We start from the raw sequence: 26,446 nt of genomic DNA, 5'->3' as shown, positions 1-26,446 counted from the left end.
AGGATATGATAGAGGATAACATAGGGGATTGGATAGGATAGAGGATGGGATAGGATTGATGATAGGATACGAAAGAGGACAGGATAGGATACAGGATACGATATTATAGAGGATAGGATAGGATAAAGGATAGGATAGGATAGAAGATAGAATAGGATAGAGTATAGGATAGGATAGAGGATAGGATAGGATAGAGGATAGGATAGGATATAGGATAGGATAGGATAGAGGATAGGATAGGATAGAGGATGGGATAGGATGAAGGATAGGATAGGATAGAGGATAGGATAGGATAGAGGATAGGATAGGATAGAGGATAGGATACGATAGAGGTTAGGATAGAGGATAGGATAGGATAGAGGATATGATAGGATAGAGGATAGGATAGGATAGAGGATAGGATAGGATAGACGATATTATAGGAAAGAGGATAGGATATGATAGAGGATACGATATTATAGAGGATAGGATAGGATAGAGGATAGGATAGGATAGAGGATAGCATAGGATAGAGGATAGGATAGGATAGAGGATAGGATAGGATAGAGGATAGGATAGGATAGAGGATAGGATAGGATAGAGGATAGGATACGATAGAGGATAGGATAGTTGATAGGATAGAGTATTGGATAGGATAGAGGATATTATAGGATAGATGATAGGATAGGATAGCGGATAGGATAGGATTGATGATAGGATAGGAAAGAGGACAGGATAGGATAGAGGATAGGATAGGATAGAGGATAGGATAGGATGGAGGATAGGATAGGATAGAGGATAGGATAGGATAGAGGATATGATAGGATAGAGGATAGGATAGGATAGAGGATAGGATAGGATAGATGATATTATAGGAAAGAGGATAGGATATGATAGAGGATAACATAGGGGATTGGATAGGATAGAGGATAGGATAGGATTGATGATAGGATAGGAAAGAGGACAGGATAGGATACAGGATACGATATTATAGAGGATAGGATAGGATAAAGGATAGGATAGGATAGAAGATAGAATAGGATAGAGTATAGGATAGGATAGAAGATCGGATAGGATAGAGGATAGGATAGTATAGAGGATAGGATAGGATAGAGGATAGGATAGGATAGAGGATAGGATAGGATAGAGGATAGGATAGAGGATAGGATAGGATAGAGGATAGGATATTATAGAGGATAGGATAGGATAGAGGATAACATAGGGGATTGGATAGCATAGAGGATAGGAGACGATAGAGGATAGGATAGGATAGAGGATCGGATAGGATAGAGGATAGGATAGGATAGAGGATAGGATAGGATTGATGATAGGATAGGAAAGAGGACAGGATAGGATACATTATACGATATTATAGAGGATACGATATTATAGAGGATACGATAGGATAGAGGATAGGATAGGATATAGGATAGGATAGGATAGAGGATAGGATAGGATAGAGGATAGGATAGGATAGAGGATTGGATAGGATAGAGGATAGGATGGGATAGACGATAGGATAGGATATTGTATAGGATAGGAAAGAGGACAGGATAGGATACAGGATACGATATTATAGAGGATACGATATTATAGAGGATAGGATAGGATAGAGGATAGGATAGGATATAGGATAGGATAGGATAGAGGATAGGATAGGATAGAGGATAGGATAGGATAGAGGATAGGATAGGATAGAGGATTGGATAGGATAGAGGATGCGGTAGGATAGAGGATAGGATAGGATTGAGGATAGGATAGGACAGAGGATAAGATAGGATACAGGATACGATATTATAGAGGATAGGATAGGATAGAGGATATCATAGGGGATTGGATAGGATAGAGGATAGGATAGGATTGATGATAGGATAGGAAAGAGGACAGCATAGGATACAGGATACGATATTATAGAGGATACGATATTATAGAGGATACGATAGTATAGAGGATAGGATAGGATAGAGGATAGGATAGGATAGAGGATAGGATAGGATAGAGGATAGGATAGGATAGAGGATTGGATAGGAGAGAGGATAGGATGGGATAGACGATAGGATAGGATATAGTATAGGATAGGAAAGAGGACAGGATAGGATACAGGATACGATATTATAGAGGATACGATATTATAGAGGATAGGATAGGATAGAGGATAGGATAGGATATAGGATAGGATAGGATAGAGGATAGGATAGGATAGAGGATAGGATAGGACAGAGGATAAGATAGGATACAGGATACGATATTATAGAGGATAGGATAGGATAGAGGATAGGATAGGAAAGAAGATAGGGTAGGATAGAGGATAGGATAGGATAGAGGATTGGATAGGAAAGAGGACAGGATAGGATACAGGATACGATATTATAGAGGATACGATATTATAAAGGATACGATATTACAGAGGATACAATATTATAGAGGATATGATAGGATATAGGATAGGATAGGATAGAGGATAGGATAGGATAGAGGATAGGATAGGATATAGGATATGATAGGATAGAGGATATGATAGGATAGAGGATAGGGTAGGATAGAGGATAGGATAGGATAGAGGATAGGATATGATAGAGGATAGGATAGAGGATAGGATAGGAAAGAGGACAGGATAGGATACAGGATACGATATTATGGAGGATACGATATTATAGAGGATACGATATTATAGAGGATAGGATAGGATAGAGGATAGGATAGGATTGAGGATAGGATAGGACAGAGGATAAGATAGGATACAGGATACGATATTATAGAGGATAGGATAGGATAGAGGATAGGATAGGAAAGAAGATAGGATAGGGTAGAGGATAGGATAGGATAGAGGATTGGATAGGATAGAGGATGCGGTAGGATAGAGGATAGGATAGGATTGAGGATAGGATAGGACAGAGCATAAGATAGGATACAGGATACGATATTATAGAGGATAGGATAGGATAGAGGATAACATAGGGGATTGGATAGGATAGAGGATAGGATAGGATTGATGATAGGATAGGAAAGAGGACAGGATAGGATACAGGATACGATATTATAGAGGATACGATATTATAGAGGATACGATAGTATAGAGGATAGGATAGGATAGAGGATAGGATAGGATAGAGGATAGGATAGGATAGAGGATAGGATAGGATAGAGGATAGGATAGGATAGAGGATAGGATAGGATAGAGGATAGGATAGGATAGAGCAGGATAGGATAGAGGATAGGATAGGATAGAGCAGGATAGGATAGAGGATAGGATAGAGGATAGGATAGAGGATTGGATAGTATAGAGGATATTATAGGATAGAGGATAGGATAGGATAGCGGATAGGATAGGATGGAGTATAGGATAGAATTGAGGATAGGATAGGATAGAGGATATTATAGGATAGACTAGAGGATAGGATGGAGGATAGGATAGGATAGAGGATAAGATAGGATAGAGGATAGGATAGGATAGAGGATAGGATAGGATAGAGGATATTATAGGATAGATTAGAGGATAGGATGGAGGATAGGATAGGATAGAGGATAAGATAGGATAGAGGATAGGATAGGATAGAGGATAGGATAGGATAGAGGATTGTATAGGATAGAGGATGCGATAGGATAGAGGATAGGATAGGATAGAGGATAGGATAGGATAGAGGATAGGATAGGATTGATGATAGGATAGGAAAGAGGACAGGATAGGATACAGGATACGATATTATAGAGGATAGGATAGGATAAAGGATAGGATAGGATAGAAGATAGAATAGGATAGAGTATAGGATAGGATAGAAGATCGGATAGGATAGAGGATAGGATAGTATAGAGGATAGGATAGGATAGAGGATAGGATAGGATAGAGGATAGGATAGGATAGAGGATAGGATAGAGGATAGGATAGGATAGAGGATAGGATATTATAGAGGATAGGATAGGATAGAGGATAACATAGGGGATTGGATAGCATAGAGGATAGGAGACGATAGAGGATAGGATAGGATAGAGGATCGGATAGGATAGAGGATAGGATAGGATAGAGGATAGGATAGGATTGATGATAGGATAGGAAAGAGGACAGGATAGGATACATTATACGATATTATAGAGGATACGATATTATAGAGGATACGATAGGATAGAGGATAGGATAGGATATAGGATAGGATAGGATAGAGGATAGGATAGGATAGAGGATAGGATAGGATAGAGGATTGGATAGGATAGAGGATAGGATGGGATAGACGATAGGATAGGATATAGTATAGGATAGGAAAGAGGACAGGATAGGATACAGGATACGATATTATAGAGGATACGATATTATAGAGGATAGGATAGGATAGAGGATAGGATAGGATATAGGATAGGATAGGATAGAGGATAGGATAGGATAGAGGATAGGATAGGATAGAGGATAGGATAGGATAGAGGATTGGATAGGATAGAGGATGCGGTAGGATAGAGGATAGGATAGGATTGAGGATAGGATAGGACAGAGGATAAGATAGGATACAGGATACGATATTATAGAGGATAGGATAGGATAGAGGATATCATAGGGGATTGGATAGGATAGAGGATAGGATAGGATTGATGATAGGATAGGAAAGAGGACAGCATAGGATACAGGATACGATATTATAGAGGATACGATATTATAGAGGATACGATAGTATAGAGGATAGGATAGGATAGAGGATAGGATAGGATAGAGGATAGGATAGGATAGAGGATAGGATAGGATAGAGGATTGGATAGGAGAGAGGATAGGATGGGATAGACGATAGGATAGGATATAGTATAGGATAGGAAAGAGGACAGGATAGGATACAGGATACGATATTATAGAGGATACGATATTATAGAGGATAGGATAGGATAGAGGATAGGATAGGATATAGGATAGGATAGGATAGAGGATAGGATAGGATAGAGGATAGGATAGGACAGAGGATAAGATAGGATACAGGATACGATATTATAGAGGATAGGATAGGATAGAGGATAGGATAGGAAAGAAGATAGGGTAGGATAGAGGATAGGATAGGATAGAGGATTGGATAGGAAAGAGGACAGGATAGGATACAGGATACGATATTATAGAGGATACGATATTATAAAGGATACGATATTACAGAGGATACAATATTATAGAGGATATGATAGGATATAGGATAGGATAGGATAGAGGATAGGATAGGATAGAGGATAGGATAGGATATAGGATATGATAGGATAGAGGATATGATAGGATAGAGGATAGGGTAGGATAGAGGATAGGATAGGATAGAGGATAGGATATGATAGAGGATAGGATAGAGGATAGGATAGGAAAGAGGACAGGATAGGATACAGGATACGATATTATGGAGGATACGATATTATAGAGGATACGATATTATAGAGGATAGGATAGGATAGAGGATAGGATAGGATTGAGGATAGGATAGGACAGAGGATAAGATAGGATACAGGATACGATATTATAGAGGATAGGATAGGATAGAGGATAGGATAGGAAAGAAGATAGGATAGGGTAGAGGATAGGATAGGATAGAGGATTGGATAGGATAGAGGATGCGGTAGGATAGAGGATAGGATAGGATTGAGGATAGGATAGGACAGAGCATAAGATAGGATACAGGATACGATATTATAGAGGATAGGATAGGATAGAGGATAACATAGGGGATTGGATAGGATAGAGGATAGGATAGGATTGATGATAGGATAGGAAAGAGGACAGGATAGGATACAGGATACGATATTATAGAGGATACGATATTATAGAGGATACGATAGTATAGAGGATAGGATAGGATAGAGGATAGGATAGGATAGAGGATAGGATAGGATAGAGGATAGGATAGGATAGAGGATAGGATAGGATAGAGGATAGGATAGGATAGAGGATAGGATAGGATAGAGCAGGATAGGATAGAGGATAGGATAGGATAGAGCAGGATAGGATAGAGGATAGGATAGAGGATAGGATAGAGGATTGGATAGTATAGAGGATATTATAGGATAGAGGATAGGATAGGATAGCGGATAGGATAGGATGGAGTATAGGATAGAATTGAGGATAGGATAGGATAGAGGATATTATAGGATAGACTAGAGGATAGGATGGAGGATAGGATAGGATAGAGGATAAGATAGGATAGAGGATAGGATAGGATAGAGGATAGGATAGGATAGAGGATATTATAGGATAGATTAGAGGATAGGATGGAGGATAGGATAGGATAGAGGATAAGATAGGATAGAGGATAGGATAGGATAGAGGATAGGATAGGATAGAGGATTGTATAGGATAGAGGATGCGATAGGATAGAGGATAGGATAGGATAGAGGATAGGATAGGATAGAGGATAGGATAGGATGGAGGATAGGATAGGATAGGATAGAGGATAGGATAGGATAGAGGATAGGATAGGATAGAGGATAGGATAGGATAGAGGATAGGATAGGATAGAGGATAACATAGGGGATTGGATAGGATAGAGGATAGGAGACGATAGAGGACTGGATAGGTTTGATGATAGGATAGGAAAGAGGACAGGATAGGATACAGGATACGATATTATAGAGGATAGGATAGGATAAAGGATAGGATAGGATAGAGGATAGAATAGGATAGAGTATAGGATAGGATAGAGGATAGGATAGGATAGAGGATAGGATAGGATAGAGGATAGGATAGGATAGAGGATGGGATAGGATGGAGGATAGGATAGGATAGAGGATAGGTTAGGATAGAGGATAGGATAAGATAGAGGATTGAATAGGATAGAGGATAGGATAGGATAGAGGATAGGATAGGAAAGAGCATAGGATAGGATATAGGATAGGATAGGATAGAGGATAGGATAGCATAGAGGATAGGATAGGATAGAGGATTGGATAGGATAGAGGATAGGATAGGATAGAGGATAGGATAGGATAGAGGATATGATAGGATAGAGGATAGGATAGGATAGAGGATAGGATAGGATAGACGATATTATAGGAAAGAGGATAGGATATGATAGAGGATACGATATTATAGAGGATAGGATAGGATAGAGGATAGGATAGGATAGAGGATAGCATAGGATAGAGGATAGGATAGGATAGAGGATAGGATAGGATAGAGGATAGGATAGGATAGAGGATAGGATAGGATGGAGGATAGGATAGGATAGAGGATAGGATAGGATAGAGGATATGATAGGATAGAGGATAGGATAGGATAGAGGATAGGATAGGATAGATGATATTATAGGAAAGAGGATAGGATATGATAGAGGATAACATAGGGGATTGGATAGGATAGAGGATAGGATAGGATTGATGATAGGATAGGAAAGAGGACAGGATAGGATACAGGATACGATATTATAGAGGATAGGATAAGATAAAGGATAGGATAGGATAGAAGATAGAATAGGATAGAGTATAGGATAGGATAGAGGATAGGATAGGATAGAGGATAGGATAGGATAGAGGATAGGATAGGATAGAGGATAGGATAGGATAGAGGATGGGATAGGATGGAGGATAGGATAGGATAGAGGATAGGATAGGATAGAGGATAGGATACGATAGAGGATAGGATAGAGGATAGGATAGAGTATTGGATAGGATAGAGGATATTATAGGATAGAGGATAGGATAGGATAGCGGATAGGATAGGATTGAGTATACGATAGAATTGAGGATAGGATAGGGTTGAGGATAGGATAGGATCGAGGATAGGATAGGATAGAGGATACGATATTATAGAGGATACGGTATTATAGAGGATATGATAGGATAGAGGATAGGATAGGATAGAGGATAGGATAGGATAGGATACAGGATAGGATAGGATAGAGGATAGGATAGGACAGAGGATTGGATAGGATCGAGGATGCGATAGGATAGAGGATAGGATACTACAGAGGATAGGATAGGATACAGGATACGATATTATAGAGGATACGATATTATAGAGGATAGGATAGGATAGAGGATAGGATAGGATAGAGGATAAGATAGGATAGAGGATAGGATAGGAAAGAGGACAGGATAGGATACAGGATACGATATTATAGAGGATAGGATAGGACAGAGGATAGGATAGGATAGAGGGTAGGATAGGATAGAAGATCGGATAGGAAAGAGGATAGGATAGTATAGAGGATAGGATAGGATACAGGATAGCATAGGATAGAGGATAGGATAGGATAGAGGATAGGATAGAGGATAGGATAAGATAGAGGATAGGATATTATAGAGGATAGGATAGGATAGAGGATAACATAGGGGATTGGATAGCATAGAGGATAGGAGACGATAGAGGATAGGATAGGATAGAGGATCGGATAGGATAGAGGATAGGATAGGATAGAGGATAGGATAGGATTGATGATAGGATATGAAAGAGGACAGGATAGGATACAGGATACGATATTATAGAGGATACGATATTATAGAGGATACGATAGGATAGAGGATAGGATAGGATAGAGGATAGGATAGGATATAGGATAGGATAGGGTAGAGGATAGGATAGGATAGAGGATAGGATAGGATAGAGGATTGAATAGGATAGAGGATAGGATAGGATAGAGGATAGGATAGGATAGAGGATACGATATTATAGAGGATACGATATTATAGAGGATATGATAGGATAGAGGATAGGATAGGATAGAGGATAGGATAGGATAGGATACAGGATAGGATAGGATAGAGGATAGGATAGGACAGAGGATTGGATAGGATCGAGGATGCGATAGGATAGAGGATAGGATACTACAGAGGATAGGATAGGATACAGGATACGATATTATAGAGGATACGATATTATAGAGGATAGGATAGGATAGAGGATAGGATAGGATAGAGGATAAGATAGGATATAGTATAGGATAGGAAAGAGGACAGGATAGGATACAGGATACGATATTATAGAGGATACGATATTATAGAGGATAGGATAGGATAGAGGATAGGATAGGATATAGGATAGGATAGGATAGAGGATAGGATAGGATAGAGGATAGGATAGGACAGAGGATAAGATAGGATACAGGATACGATATTATAGAGGATAGGATAGGATAGAAGATAGGATAGGAAAGAAGATAGGGTAGGATAGAGGATAGGATAGGATAGAGGATTGGATAGGAAAGAGGACAGGATAGGATACAGGATACGATATTATAGAGGATACGATATTATAGAGGATACGATATTACAGAGGATACGATATTATAGAGGATATGATAGGATATAGGATAGGATAGGATAGAGGATAGGATAGGATAGAGGATGGGATAGGATAAAGGATAGGGTAGGATAGAGGATAGGATAGGATAGAGTATAGGATAGGATAGAGGATAGGATAGGATAGAGGATGCGGTAGGATGGAGGATAGGATAGGATTGACGATAGGATAGGACAGAGGATAAGATAGGATACAGGATACGATATTATAGAGGATAGGATAGGATAGAGGATAACATAGGGGATTGGATAGGATAGAGGATAGGATAGGATTGATCATAGGATAGGAAAGAGGACAGGATAGGATACAGGATACGATATTATAGAGGATACGATATTATAGAGGATACGATAGTATAGAGGATAGGATAGGATAGAGGATAGGATAGGATAGAGGATAGGATAGGATAGAGGATAGGATAGGATAGAGGATGGGATAGGATAGAGGATTGTGTAGGATAGAGGATGCGATAGGATAGAGGATAGGATAGGATAGAGGATAGGATAGGATAGAGGAAAGGATAGGATGGAGGATAGGATAGGATAGGATAGAGGATATTATAGGATAGACTAGAGGATAGGATGGAGGATAGGATAGGATAGAGGATAAGATAGGATAGAGGATAGGATAGGATAGAGGATAGGATAGGATAGAGGATATTATAGGATATATTAGAGGATAGGATGGAGGATAGGATAGGATAGAGGATAAGATAGGATAGAGGATAGGATAGGATAGAGGATAGGATAGGATAGAGGATTGTGTAGGATAGAGGATGCGATAGGATAGAGGATAGGATAGGATAGAGGATAGGATAGGATAGAGGAAAGGATAGGATGGAGGATAGGATAGGATAGGATAGAGGATAGGATAGGATAGAGGATAGGATAGAGGATTGGATAGGATAGAGGATAGGATAGGATAGAGGATAGGATAGGATAGAGGATATGATAGGATAGAGGATAGGATAGGATAGAGGATACGATAGGATAGAGGATAGGATAGGATAGAGGATAGGATAGGATAGACGATATTATAGGAAAGAGGATAGGATATGATAGAGGATACGATATTATAGAGGATAGGATAGGATAGAGGATAGGATAGGATAGAGGATAGGATAGGATAGAGGATAGGATAGGATAGAGGATAGGATAGGATAGAGGATAGGATAGGATAGAGGATAGGATAGGATAGAGGATAGGATAGGATAGAGGATAGGATACGATAGAGGATAGGATAGTTGATAGGATAGAGTATTGGATAGGATAGAGGATATTATAGGATAGATGATAGGATAGGATAGCGGATAGGATAGGATTGATGATAGGATAGGAAAGAGGACAGGATAGGATAGAGGATAGGATAGGATAGGATGGAGGATAGGATAGGATAGAGGATAGGATAGGATAGAGGATATGATAGGATAGAGGATAGGATAGGATAGAGGATAGGATAGGATAGAGGATATGATAGGATAGAGGATAGGATAGGATAGATGATATTATAGGAAAGAGGATAGGATATGATAGAGGATAACATAGGGGATTGGATAGGATAGAGGATAGGATAGGATTGATGATAGGATAGGAAAGAGGACAGGATAGGATACAGGATACGATATTATAGAGGATAGGATAGGATAAAAGATAGGATAGGATAGAAGATAGAATAGGATAGAGTATAGGATAGGATAGAGGATAGGATAGGATAGAGGATAGGATAGGATAGAGGATAGGATAGGATAGAGGATAGGATAGGATAGAGGATAGGATAGGATAGAGGATAGGATAGGATAGAGGATAGGATAGGATAGAGCAGGATAGGATAGAGGATAGGATAGAGGATAGGATAGAGGATTGGATAGTATAGAGGATATTATAGGATAGAGGATAGGATAGGATAGCGGATAGGATAGGATGGAGTATAGGATAGAATTGAGGATAGGATAGGATAGAGGATATTATAGGATAGACTAGAGGATAGGATGGAGGATAGGATAGGATAGAGGATAAGATAGGATAGAGGATAGGATAGGATAGAGGATAGGATAGGATAGAGGATAGGATAAGATAGAGGATTGAATAGGATAGAGGATAGGATAGGATAGAGGATAGGATAGGATAGAGCATAGGATAGGATATAGGATAGGATAGGATAGAGGATAGGATAGGATAGAGGATAGTATAGGATAGAGGATTGGATAGGATAGAGGATAGGATAGGATAGAGGATAGGATAGGATAGAGGATAGGATAGGATAGATGATATTATAGGAAAGAGGATAGGATATGATAGAGGATAACATAGGGGATTGGATAGGATAGAGGATAGGATAGGATTGATGATAGGATAGGAAAGAGGACAGGATAGGATACAGGATACGATATTATAGAGGATAGGATAGGATAAAGGATAGGATAGGATAGAAGATAGACTAGGATAGAGTATAGGATAGGATAGAGGATAGGATAGGATAGAGGATAGGATAGGATAGGATAGAGGATAGGATAGGATAGAGGATAGGATAGGATAGAGGATAGGATAGGATAGAGCAGGATAGGATAGAGGATAGGATAGAGGATAGGATAGAGGATTGGATAGTATAGAGGATATTATAGGATAGAGGATAGGATAGGATAGCGGATAGGATAGGATGGAGTATAGGATAGAATTGAGGATAGGATAGGATAGAGGATATTATAGGATAGACTAGAGGATAGGATGGAGGATAGGATAGGATAGAGGATAAGATAGGATAGAGGATAGGATAGGATAGAGGATAGGATAGGATAGAGGATAGGATAAGATAGAGGATTGAATAGGATAGAGGATAGGATAGGATAGAGGATAGGATAGGATAGAGCATAGGATAGGATATAGGATAGGATAGGATAGTTGATAGGATAGGATAGAGGATAGGATAGGATAGAGGATTGGATAGGATAGAGGATAGGATAGGATAGAGGATAGGATAGGATAGAGGATATGATAGGATAGAGGATAGGATAGGATAGAGGATAGGATAGGATAGACGATATTATAGGAAAGAGGATAGGATAGGATAGAGGATAGCATAGGATAGAGGATAGGATAGGATAGAGGATAGGATAGGATAGAGGATAGGATAGGATAGAGGATAGGATAGGATAGAGGATAGGATACGATAGAGGATAGGATAGTTGATAGGATAGAGTATTGGATAGGATAGAGGATATTATAGGATAGACGATAGGATAGGATAGCGGATAGGATAGGATTGATGATAGGATAGGAAAGAGGACAGGATAGGATAGAGGATAGGATAGGATAGAGGATAGGATAGGATGGAGGATAGGATATGATAGAGGATAACATAGGGGATTGGATAGGATAGAGGATAGGATAGGATTGATGATAGGATAGGAAAGAGGACAGGATAGGATACAGGATACGATATTATAGAGGATAGGATAGGATAAAGGATAGGATAGAATAGAAGATAGAATAGGATAGAGTATAGGATAGGATAGAGGATAGGATAGGATAGAGGATAGGATAGGATATAGGATAGGATAGGATAGAGGATAGGATAGGATAGAGGATGGGATAGGATGAAGGATAGGATAGGATAGAGGATAGGATAGGATAGAGGATAGGATACGATAGAGGTTAGGATAGAGGATAGGATAGGATAGAGGATATGATAGGATAGAGGATAGGATAGGATAGAGGATAGGATAGGATAGACGATATTATAGGAAAGAGGATAGGATATGATAGAGGATACGATATTATAGAGGATAGGATAGGATAGAGGATAGGATAGGATAGAGGATAGCATAGGATAGAGGATAGGATAGGATAGAGGATAGGATAGGATAGAGGATAGGATAGGATAGAGGATAGGATAGGATAGAGGATAGGATACGATAGAGGATAGGATAGGATAGACGATATTATAGGAAAGAGGATAGGATATGATAGAGGATACGATATTATAGAGGATAGGATAGGATAGAGGATAGGATAGGATAGAGGATAGCATAGGATAGAGGATAGGATAGGATAGAGGATAGGATAGGATAGAGGATAGGATAGGATAGAGGATAGGATAGGATAGAGGATAGGATAGGATGGAGGATAGGATAGGATAGAGGATAGGATAGGATAGAGGATATGATAGGATAGAGGATAGGATAGGATAGAGGATAGGATAGGATAGAGGATAGGATAGGATAGAGGATAGGATAGGATAGAGGATAGGATAGAGGATAGGATATGATAGAGGATAGGATATTATAGAGGATAGGATAGGATAGAGGATAACATAGGGGATTGGATAGCATAGAGGATAGGAGACGATAGAGGATAGGATAGGATAGAGGATCGGATAGGATAGAGGATAGGATAGGATAGAGGATAGGATAGGATTGATGATAGGATAGGAAAGAGGACAGGATAGGATACATTATACGATATTATAGAGGATACGATATTATAGAGGATACGATAGGATAGAGGATAGGATAGGATATAGGATAGGATAGGATAGAGGATAGGATAGGATAGACGATAGGATAGGATAGAGGATTGGATAGGATAGAGGATAGGATGGGATAGACGATAGGATAGGATATAGTATAGGATAGGAAAGAGGACAGGATAGGATACAGGATACGATATTATAGAGGATACGATATTATAGAGGATAGGATAGGATAGAGGATAGGATAGGATATAGGATAGGATAGGATAGAGGATAGGATAGGATAGAGGATAGGATAGGATAGAGGATAGGATAGGATAGAGGATTGGATAGGGTAGAGGATGCGGTAGGATAGAGGATAGGATAGGATTGAGGATAGGATAGGACAGAGGATAAGATAGGATACAGGATACGATATTATAGAGGATAGGATAGGATAGAGGATATCATAGGGGATTGGATAGGATAGAGGATAGGATAGGATTGATGATAGGATAGGAAAGAGGACAGCATAGGATACAGGATACGATATTATAGAGGATACGATATTATAGAGGATACGATAGTATAGAGGATAGGATAGGATAGAGGATAGGATAGGATAGAGGATAGGATAGGATAGAGGATAGGATAGGATAGAGGATTGGATAGGAGAGAGGATAGGATGGGATAGACGATAGGATAGGATATAGTATAGGATAGGAAAGAGGACAGGATAGGATACAGGATACGATATTATAGAGGATACGATATTATAGAGGATAGGATAGGATAGAGGATAGGATAGGATATAGGATAGGATAGGATAGAGGATAGGATAGGATAGAGGGTAGGATAGGACAGAGGATAAGATAGGATACAGGATACGATATTATAGAGGATAGGATAGGATAGAGGATAGGATAGGAAAGAAGATAGGGTAGGATAGAGGATAGGATAGGATAGAGGATTGGATAGGAAAGAGGACAGGATAGGATACAGGATACGATATTATAGAGGATACGATATTATAGAGGATACGATATTACAGAGGATACAATATTATAGAGGATATGATAGGATATAGGATAGGATAGGATAGAGGATAGGATAGGATAGAGGATAGGATAGGATAGAGGATAGGATAGGATATAGGATATGATAGGATAGAGGATATGATAGGATAGAGGATAGGGTAGGATAGAGGATAGGATAGGATAGAGGATAGGATATGATAGAGGATAGGATAGAGGATAGGATAGGAAAGAGGACAGGATAGGATACAGGATACGATATTATGGAGGATACGATATTATAGAGGATACGATATTATAGAGGATAGGATAGGATAGAGGATAGGATAGGATATAGGATAGGATAGGATAGAGGATAGGATAGGATAGAGGATAGGATAGGATAGAGGATAGGATAGGATAGAGGATTGGATAGGGTAGAGGATGCGGTAGGATAGAGGATAGGATAGGATTGAGGATAGGATAGGACAGAGGATAAGATAGGATACAGGATACGATATTATAGAGGATAGGATAGGATAGAGGATATCATAGGGGATTGGATAGGATAGAGGATAGGATAGGATTGATGATAGGATAGGAAAGAGGACAGCATAGGATACAGGATACGATATTATAGAGGATACGATATTATAGAGGATACGATAGTATAGAGGATAGGATAGGATAGAGGATAGGATAGGATAGAGGATAGGATAGGATAGAGGATAGGATAGGATAGAGGATTGGATAGGAGAGAGGATAGGATGGGATAGACGATAGGATAGGATATAGTATAGGATAGGAAAGAGGACAGGATAGGATACAGGATACGATATTATAGAGGATACGATATTATAGAGGATAGGATAGGATAGAGGATAGGATAGGATATAGGATAGGATAGGATAGAGGATAGGATAGGATAGAGGATAGGATAGGACAGAGGATAAGATAGGATACAGGATACGATATTATAGAGGATAGGATAGGATAGAGGATAGGATAGGAAAGAAGATAGGGTAGGATAGAGGATAGGATAGGATAGAGGATTGGATAGGAAAGAGGACAGGATAGGATACAGGATACGATATTATAGAGGATACGATATTATAGAGGATACGATATTACAGAGGATACAATATTATAGAGGATATGATAGGATATAGGATAGGATAGGATAGAGGATAGGATAGGATAGAGGATAGGATAGGATAGAGGATAGGATAGGATATAGGATATGATAGGATAGAGGATATGATAGGATAGAGGATAGGGTAGGATAGAGGATAGGATAGGATAGAGGATAGGATATGATAGAGGATAGGATAGAGGATAGGATAGGAAAGAGGACAGGATAGGATACAGGATACGATATTATGGAGGATACGATATTATAGAGGATACGATATTATAGAGGATATGATAGGATATAGGATAGGATAGGATAGAGGATAGGATAGGATAGACGATAGGATAGGATAGAGGATAGGATAGGATAGAGGATAGGATAGGATTGAGGATAGGATAGGACAGAGGATAAGATAGGATACAGGATACGATATTATAGAGGATAGGATAGGATAGAGGATAGGATAGGAAAGAAGATAGGATAGGGTAGAGGATAGGATAGGATAGAGGATTGGATAGGATAGAGGATGCGGTAGGATAGAGGATAGGATAGGATTGAGGATAGGATAGGACAGAGGATAAGATAGGATACAGGATAGGATAGGATTGAGGATAGGATAGGACAGAGGATAAGATAGGATACAGGATACGATATTATAGAGGATAGGATAGGATAGAGGATAACATAGGGGATTGGATAGGATAGAGGATAGGATAGGATTGATGATAGGATAGGAAAGAGGACAGGATAGGATACAGGATACGATATTATAGAGGATACGATATTATAGAGGATACGATAGTATAGAGGATAGGATAGGATAGAGGATAGGATAGGATAGAGGATAGGATAGGATAGAGGATAGGATAGGATAGAGGATAGGATAGGATAGAGCAGGATAGGATAGAGGATAGGATAGGATAGAGCAGGATAGGATAGAGGATAGGATAGAGGATAGGATAGAGGATAGGATAGAGGATTGGATAGTATAGAGGATATTATAGGATAGAGGATAGGATAGGATAGCGGATAGGATAGGATGGAGTATAGGATAGAATTGAGGATAGGATAGGATAGAGGATATTATAGGATAGACTAGAGGATAGGATGGAGGATAGGATAGGATAGAGGATAAGATAGGATAGAGGATAGGATAGGATAGAGGATAGGATAGGATAGAGGATATTATAGGATAGATTAGAGGATAGGATGGAGGATAGGATAGGATAGAGGATAAGATAGGATAGAGGATAGGATAGGATAGAGGATAGGATAGGATAGAGGATTGTATAGGATAGAGGATGCGATAGGATAGAGGATAGGATAGGATAGAGGATAGGATAGGATAGAGGATAGGATAGGATGGAGGATAGGATAGGATAGGATAGAGGATAGGATAGGATAGAGGATAGGATAGGATAGAGGATAGGATAGGATAGAGGATAGGATAGGATAGAGGATAGGATAGGATAGAGGATAACATAGGGGATTGGATAGGATAGAGGATAGGAGACGATAGAGGACTGGATAGGTTTGATGATAGGATAGGAAAGAGGACAGGATAGGATACAGGATACGATATTATAGAGGATAGGATAGGATAAAGGATAGGATAGGATAGAGGATAGAATAGGATAGAGTATAGGATAGGTTAGAGGATAGGATAGGATAGAGGATAGGATAGGATAGAGGATAGGATAGGATAGAGGATGGGATAGGATGGAGGATAGGATAGGATAGAGGATAGGATAGGATAGAGGATAGGATAAGATAGAGGATTGAATAGGATAGAGGATAGGATAGGATAGAGGATAGGATAGGATAGAGCATAGGATAGGATATAGGATAGGATAGGATAGAGGATAGGATAGGATAGAGGATAGGATAGGATAGAGGATTGGATAGGATAGAGGATAGGATAGGATAGAGGATAGGATAGGATAGAGGATATGATAGGATAGAGGATAGGATAGGATAGAGGATAGGATAGGATAGACGATATTATAGGAAAGAGGATAGGATATGATAGAGGATACGATATTATAGAGGATAGGATAGGATAGAGGATAGGATAGGATAGAGGATTGGATAGGATAGAGGATTGCATAGGATAGAGGATAGGATAGGATAGAGGATAGGATAGGATAGAGGATAGGATAGGATAGAGGATAGGATAGGTTAGAGGATATGATAGGATAGAGGATAGGATAGGATAGAGGATAGGATAGGATAGATGATATTATAGGAAAGAGGATAGGATATGATAGAGGATAACATAGGGGATTGGATAGGATAGAGGATAGGATAGGATTGATGATAGGATAGGAAAGAGGACAGGATAGGATACAGGATACGATATTATAGAGGATAGGATAGGATAAAGGATAGGATAGGATAGAAGATAGAATAGGATAGAGTATAGGATAGGATAGAGGATAGGATAGGATAGAGGATAGGATAGGATAGAGGATAGGATAGGATAGAGGATAGGATAGGATAGAGGATGGGATAGGATGGAGGATAGGATAGGATAGAGGATAGGATAGGATAGAGGATAGGATAGGATAGAGGATAGGATACGATAGAGGATAGGATAGAGGATAGGATAGAGAATTGGATAGGATAGAGGATATTATAGGATAGAGGATAGGATAGGATAGCGGATAGGATAGGATTGAGTATACGATAGAATTGAGGATAGGATAGGGTTGAGGATAGGATAGGATCGAGGATAGGATAGGATAGAGGATACGATATTATAGAGGATACGATATTATAGAGGATATGATAGGATAGAGGATAGGATAGGATAGAGGATAGGATAGGATAGGATACAGGATAGGATAGGATAGAGGATAGGATAGGACAGAGGATTGGATAGGATCGAGGATGCGATAGGATAGAGGATAGGATACTACAGAGGATAGGATAGGATACAGGATACGATATTATAGAGGATACGATATTATAGAGGATAGGATAGGATAGAGGATAGGATAGGATAGAGGATAAGATAGGATAGAGGATAGGATAGGAAAGAGGACAGGATAGGATACAGGATACGATATTATAGAGGATAGGATAGGACAGAGGATAGGATAGGATAGAGGGTAGGATAGGATAGAAGATCGGATAGGAAAGAGGATAGGATAGTATAGAGGATAGGATAGGATACAGGATAGCATAGGATAGAGGATAGGATAGGATAGAGGATAGGATAGAGGATAGGATAGGATAGAGGATAGGATATTATAGAGGATAGGATAGGATAGAGGATAACATAGGGGATTGGATAGCATAGAGGATAGGAGACGATAGAGGATAGGATAGGATAGAGGATCGGATAGGATAGAGGATAGGATAGGATAGAGGATAGGATAGGATTGATGATAGGATATGAAAGAGGACAGGATAGGATACAGGATACGATATTATAGAGGATACGATATTATAGAGGATACGATAGGATAGAGGATAGGATAGGATAGAGGATAGGATAGGATAGAGGTTAGGATAGGATAGAGGATAGGATAGGATAGAGGATTGGATAGGATAGAGGATAGGATGGGATAGACGATAGGATAGGATATAGTATAGGATAGGAAAGAGGACAGGATAGGATACAGGATACGATATTATAGAGGATACGATATTATAGAGGATAGGATAGGATAGAGGATAGGATAGGATATAGGATAGGATAGGATAGAGGATAGGATAGGATAGAGGATAGGATAGGATAGAGGATAGGATAGGATAGAGGATTGGATAGGATAGAGGATGCGGTAGGATAGAGGATAGGATAGGATTGAGGATAGGATAGGACAGAGGATAAGATAGGATACAGGATACGATATTATAGAGGATAGGATAGGATAGAGGATATCATAGGGGATTGGATAGGATAGAGGATAGGATAGGATTGATGATAGGATAGGAAAGAGGACAGGATAGGATACAGGATACGATATTATAGAGGATACGATATTATAGAGGATACGATAGTATAGAGGATAGGATAGGATAGAGGATAGGATAGGATAGAGGATAGGATAGGATAGAGGATAGGATAGGATAGAGGATTGGATAGGAGAGAGGATAGGATGGGATAGAAGATAGGATAGGATATAGTATAGGATAGGAAAGAGGACAGGATAGGATACAGGATACGATATTATAGAGGATACGATATTATAGAGGATACGATATTATAGAGGATACGATATTATAGAGGATACGATATTATAGAGGATATGATAGGATATAGGATAGTATAGGATAGAGGATAGGATAGGATAGAGTATAGGATAGGATAGAGGATAGGATAGGATAGAGGATAGGATAGGATAGAGGATAGGATAGGATAAAGGATAGGGTAGGATAGAGGATAGGATAGGATAGAGTATAGGATAGGATAGAGGATACGATAGTATAGAGGATAGGATAGGATAGAGGATAGGATAGGATAGAGGATAGGATAGGATAGAGGATAGGATAGGATAGAGCAGGATAGGATAGAGGATATGATAGGATAGAGCAGGATAGGATAGAGGATAGGATAGAGGATAGGATAGAGGATTGGATAGTATAGAGGATATTATAGGATAGAGGATAGGATAGGATAGCGGATAGGATAGGATGGAGTATAGGATAGAATTGAGGATAGGATAGGATAGAGGATATTATAGGATAGACTAGAGGATAGGATGGAGGATAGGATAGGATAGAGGATAAGATAGGATAGAGGATAGGATAGGATAGAGGATAGGCTAGGATAGAGGATAGGATAAGATAGAGGATTGAATAGGATAGAGGATAGGATAGGATAGAGGATAGGATAGGATAGAGCATAGGATAGGATATAGGATAGGATAGGATAGAGGATAGGATAGGATAGAGGATAGGATAGGATAGAGGATTGGATAGGATAGAGGATAGGATAGGATAGAGGATAGGATAGGATAGAGGATATGATAGGATACAGGATAGGATAGGATAGAGGATAGGATAGGATAGACGATATTATAGGAAAGAGGATAGGATAGGATAGAGGATAGCATAGGATAGAGGATAGGATAGGATAGAGGATAGGATAGGATAGAGGATAGGATAGGATAGAGGATAGGATAGGATAGAGGATAGGATACGATAGAGGATAGGATAGTTGATAGGATAGAGTATTGGATAGGATAGAGGATATTATAGGATAGATAATAGGATAGGATAGCGGATAGGATAGGATCGATGATAGGATAGGAAAGAGGACAGGATAGGATAGAGGATAGGATAGGATAGAGGATAGGATAGGATGGAGGATAGGATAGGATAGAGGATAGGATAGGATAGAGGATATGATAGGATAGAGGATAGGATAGGATAGAGGATAGGATAGGATAGATGATATTATAGGAAAGAGGATAGGATATGATAGAGGATAACATAGGGGATTGGATAGGATAGAGGATAGGATAGGATTGATGATAGGATAGGAAAGAGGACAGGATAGGATACAGGATACGATATTATAGAGGATAGGATAGGATAAAGGATAGGATAGGATAGAAGATAGAATAGGATAGAGTATAGGATAGGATAGAGGATAGGATAGGATAGAGGATAGGATAGGATATAGGATAGGATAGGATAGAGGATGGGATAGGATGAAGGATAGGATAGGATAGAGGATAGGATACGATAGAGGATAGGATAGAGGATAGGATAGGATAGAGGATATGATAGGATAGAGGATAGGATAGGATAGAGGATAGGATGGGATAGACGATATTATAGGAAAGAGGATAGGATATGATAGAGGATACGATATTATAGAGGATTCGATAGGATAGAGGATAGGATAGGATAGAGGATAGCATAGGATAGAGGATAGGATAGGATAGAGGATAGGATAGGATAGAGGATAGGTTAGGATAGAGGATAGGATAGGATAGAGGATAGGATACGATAGAGGATAGGATAGTTGATAGGATAGAGTATTGGATAGGATAGAGGATATTATAGGATAGATGATAGGATAGGATAGCGGATAGGATAGGATTGATGATAGGATAGGATAGAGGATAGGATAGGATAGAGGATAGGATAGGATGGAGGATAGGATAGGATAGAGGATAGGATAGGATAGAGGATATGATAGGATAGAGGATAGGATAGGATAGAGGATAGGATAGGATAGATGATATTATAGGAAAGAGGATAGGATATGATAGAGGATAACATAGGGGATTGGATAGGATAGAGGATAGGATAGGATTGATGATAGGATAGGAAAGAGGACAGGATAGGATACAGGATACGATATTATAGAGGATAGGATAGGATAAAGGATAGGATAGGATAGAAGATAGAATAGGATAGAGTATAGGATAGGATAGAGGATAGGATAGGATAGAGGATAGGATAGGATATTGGATAGGATAGGATAGAGGATAGGATAGGATAGAGGATAGGATAGGATAGAGGATTGAATAGGATACAGGATAGGATAGGATAGAGGATAGGATAGGATGGAGAATATGATAGGATAGAGGATAGGATAGAGGATAGGATAGAGTATTGGATAGGATAGAGGATAGGATAGGATAGCGGATAGGATAGGATGGAGTATACGATAGAATTGAGGATAGGATAGGGTTGAGGATAGGATAGGATCGAGGATAGGAGAAGATAGAGGATAGGATAGGATAGAGGATACGATACGATAGAGGATAGGATAGAGAATAGGATAGGATAGACGATAGGGGATTGGATCGGATACAGGATAGGAGACGGTAGAGGATTGGTAGGATAGAGGATAGGATAGGATAGAGGATATTATAGGATAGAGGATAGAATAGGATGGAGGATAGGATAGGATAGAGGGTAGGATAGGATAGAGGATAGGATAGGATAGAGGATTGCATAGGATAGAAGATAGGATAGGATAGAGGATAGGATAGGACAGAGGATAGGATAGGATAGAGGATAGGATAGGATAGAGGATAGGATGGGATAGAGGATAGGATACGATAGAGGATAGGATAGAGGATAGGATAGAGTATTGGATAGGATAGAGGATAGGATAGGATAGAGGATAGGATAGGATAGAGGATAGGATAGGATAGAGGATAGGATAGGATAGAGGATTGGATAGGATAGAGGATGCGATAGGACAGAGGATAGGATAGGATTAAGGATAGGATAGGAAAGAGGACAAGATAGGATACAGGATACGATATTATAGAGGATACGATAGCATAGAGGATAGGATAGGATTGAGGATAGGATAGGAAAGAGAACAGGATAGGATACAGGATACGATATTATAGAGCATACGATAGTATAGAGCATAGGATAGGATAGAGGATAGGATAGGATACAGGATAGAATAGGATGGAGGATAGGATAGGATAGAGGATAGGATAGGATAGAGGATAGGATAGGATAGAGGATGGGATAGGATGGAGGATAGGATAGGATAGAGGATATTATAGGATAGAGGATAGGATAGGATAGCGGATAGGATAGGAACGAGTATATGATAGAATTGAGGATAGGATAGGTTTGAGGATAGGATAGGAAAGAGGACAGGATAGGATAGAGGATAGGATAGGATAGAGGATATGATAGGATAGAGGATAGCATAGGATAGATGATAGGATAGGATAGAGGATAACATAGGGGATTGGATAGCATAGAGGATAGGAGACGATAGAGGATAGGATAGGATAGAGGATAGGATAGGATAGATGATATTATAGGATAGAGGATAGGATAGGATGGAGGATAGGATAGGATAGAGGTTAGGATATAGGATTGGATAGGATAGAGGATATTATAGGATAGAGGATGGGATAGGATAGCGGATAGGATAGGATCGAGTATAGGATAGAATTGAGGATAGGATAGGGTTGAGGATAGGATAGGAAAGAGGACAGGATAGGATAGAGGATAGGATAGGATAGAGGATATGATAGGATAGAGGGTAGCATAGGATAGAGGATAGGATAGGATAGAGGACAACATAGGGGATTGGATAGGATAGAGGATAGGAGACGATAGAGGACAGGATAGGTTTGATGATAGGATAGGAAAGAGGACAGGATAGGATACAGGATACGATATTATAGAGGATACGATATTATAGAGGATAGGATAGGATAGAGGATAGGATAGGATAGAGGATAGGATAGGATAGAGGATACGATATTATAGAGGATAGGATAGGATAGAGGATAGGCTAGGATAGAGGATAGGATAGGATAGAGGATAGGATATTATAGAGGATAGGATAGGATAGAGGATAACATAGGGGATTTTATAGCATAGAGGATAGGAGACGATAGAGGATAGGATAGGATGGAGGATAGGATAGGATAGATGATATTATAGGATAGAGGATAGGATAGGATGGAGGATAGGATAGGATAGAGGATAGGATATAGGATTGGATAGGATAGAGGATAGGATCGGATAGAGGATAGGATAGGATTGAGGATATTAGAGGATAGAGCAGATGATAGAGCATAGGAAAGAATTGAGGATAGGATAGGATAGAATATAGGATAGGATAGAGAATAGGATAGGATAGATGATATTATAGGATAGAGGATGGGATAGGATGGAGGATAGGATAGGATAGAGGATAGGATAGGATAGAGGATATGATAGGATAGAGGGTAGCATAGGATAGAGGATAGGATAGGATAGAGGACAACATAGGGGATTGGATAGGATAGAGGATAGGAGACGATAGAGGACAGGATAGGTTTGATGATAGGATAGGAAAGAGGACAGGATAGGATACAGGATACGATATTATAGAGGATAGGATAGGATAGAGGATAGGATAGGATAGAGGATATGATAGAATTGAGGATAGGATAGGTTTGAGGATAGGATGGGAAAGAGGACAGGATAGGATAGAGGATAGGACAGGATAGAGGATATGATAGGATAGAGGATAGCATAGGATAGATGATAGGATAGGATAGAGGATAACATAGGGGATTGGATAGCATAGAGGATAGGAGACGATAGAGGATAGGATAGGATAGAGGATAGGATAGGATAGATGATATTATAGGATAGAGGATAGGATAGGATGGAGGATAGGATAGGATAGAGGTTAGGATATAGGATTGGATAGGATAGAGGATATTATAGGATAGAGGATGGGATAGGATAGCGGATAGGATAGGATCGAGTATAGGATAGAATTGAGGATAGGATAGGGTTGAGGATAGGATAGGAAAGAGGACAGGATAGGATAGAGGATAGGATAGGATAGAGGATATGATAGGATAGAGGGTAGCATAGGATAGAGGATAGGATAGGATAGAGGACAACATAGGGGATTGGATAGGATAGAGGATAGGAGACGATAGAGGACAGGATAGGTTTGATGATAGGATAGGAAAGAGGACAGGATAGGATACAGGATACGATATTATAGAGGATACGATATTATAGAGGATAGGATAGGATAGAGGATAGGATAGGATAGAGGATAGGATAGGATAGAGGATACGATATTATAGAGGATAGGATAGGATAGAGGATAGGCTAGGATAGAGGATAGGATAGGATAGAGGATAGGATATTATAGAGGATAGGATAGGATAGAGGATAACATAGGGGATTTTATAGCATAGAGGATAGGAGACGATAGAGGATATGATAGGATGGAGGATAGGATAGGATAGATGATATTATAGGATAGAGGATAGGATAGGATGGAGGATAGGATAGGATAGAGGATAGGATATAGGATTGGATAGGATAGAGGATAGGATCGGATAGAGGATAGGATAGGATTGAGGATATTAGAGGATAGAGCAGATGATAGAGCATAGGAAAGAATTGAGGATAGGATAGGATAGAATATAGGATAGGATAGAGAATAGGATAGGATAGATGATATTATAGGATAGAGGATGGGATAGGATGGAGGATAGGATAGCATAGAGGATAGGATAGGATAGAGGATATGATAGGATAGAGGGTAGCATAGGATAGAGGATAGGATAGGATAGAGGATAGGATAGGATAGAGGATATGATAGGATAGAGGGTAGCATAGGATAGAGGATAGGATAGGATAGAGGATAGGATAGGATAGAGGATACGATATTATAGAGGATAGGATAGGATAGAGGATAGGCTAGGATAGAGGATAGGATAGGATAGAGGATAGGATATTATAGAGGATAGGATAGGATAGAGGATAACATAGGGGATTTTATAGCATAGAGGATAGGAGACGATAGAGGATAGGATAGGATGGAGGATAGGATAGGATAGATGATATTATAGGATAGAGGATAGGATAGGATGGAGGATAGGATAGGATAGAGGATAGGATATAGGATTGGATAGGATAGAGGATAGGATCGGATAGAGGATAGGATAGGATTGAGGATATTAGAGGATAGAGCAGATGATAGAGCATAGGAAAGAATTGAGGATAGGATAGGATAGAATATAGGATAGGATAGAGAATAGGATAGGATAGATGATATTATAGGATAGAGGATGGGATAGGATGGAGGATAGGATAGGATAGAGGATAGGATAGGATAGAGGATATCATAGGATAGAGGGTAGCATAGGATAGAGGATAGGATAGGATAGAGGACAA

Source organism: Halictus rubicundus, unplaced genomic scaffold (assembly GCF_050948215.1).
Source record: "Halictus rubicundus isolate RS-2024b unplaced genomic scaffold, iyHalRubi1_principal scaffold0038, whole genome shotgun sequence".
Classification (NCBI taxonomy): Eukaryota; Metazoa; Arthropoda; class Insecta; order Hymenoptera; family Halictidae; genus Halictus; species Halictus rubicundus.
Note: the sequence above shows the minus strand (reverse complement) of the source record.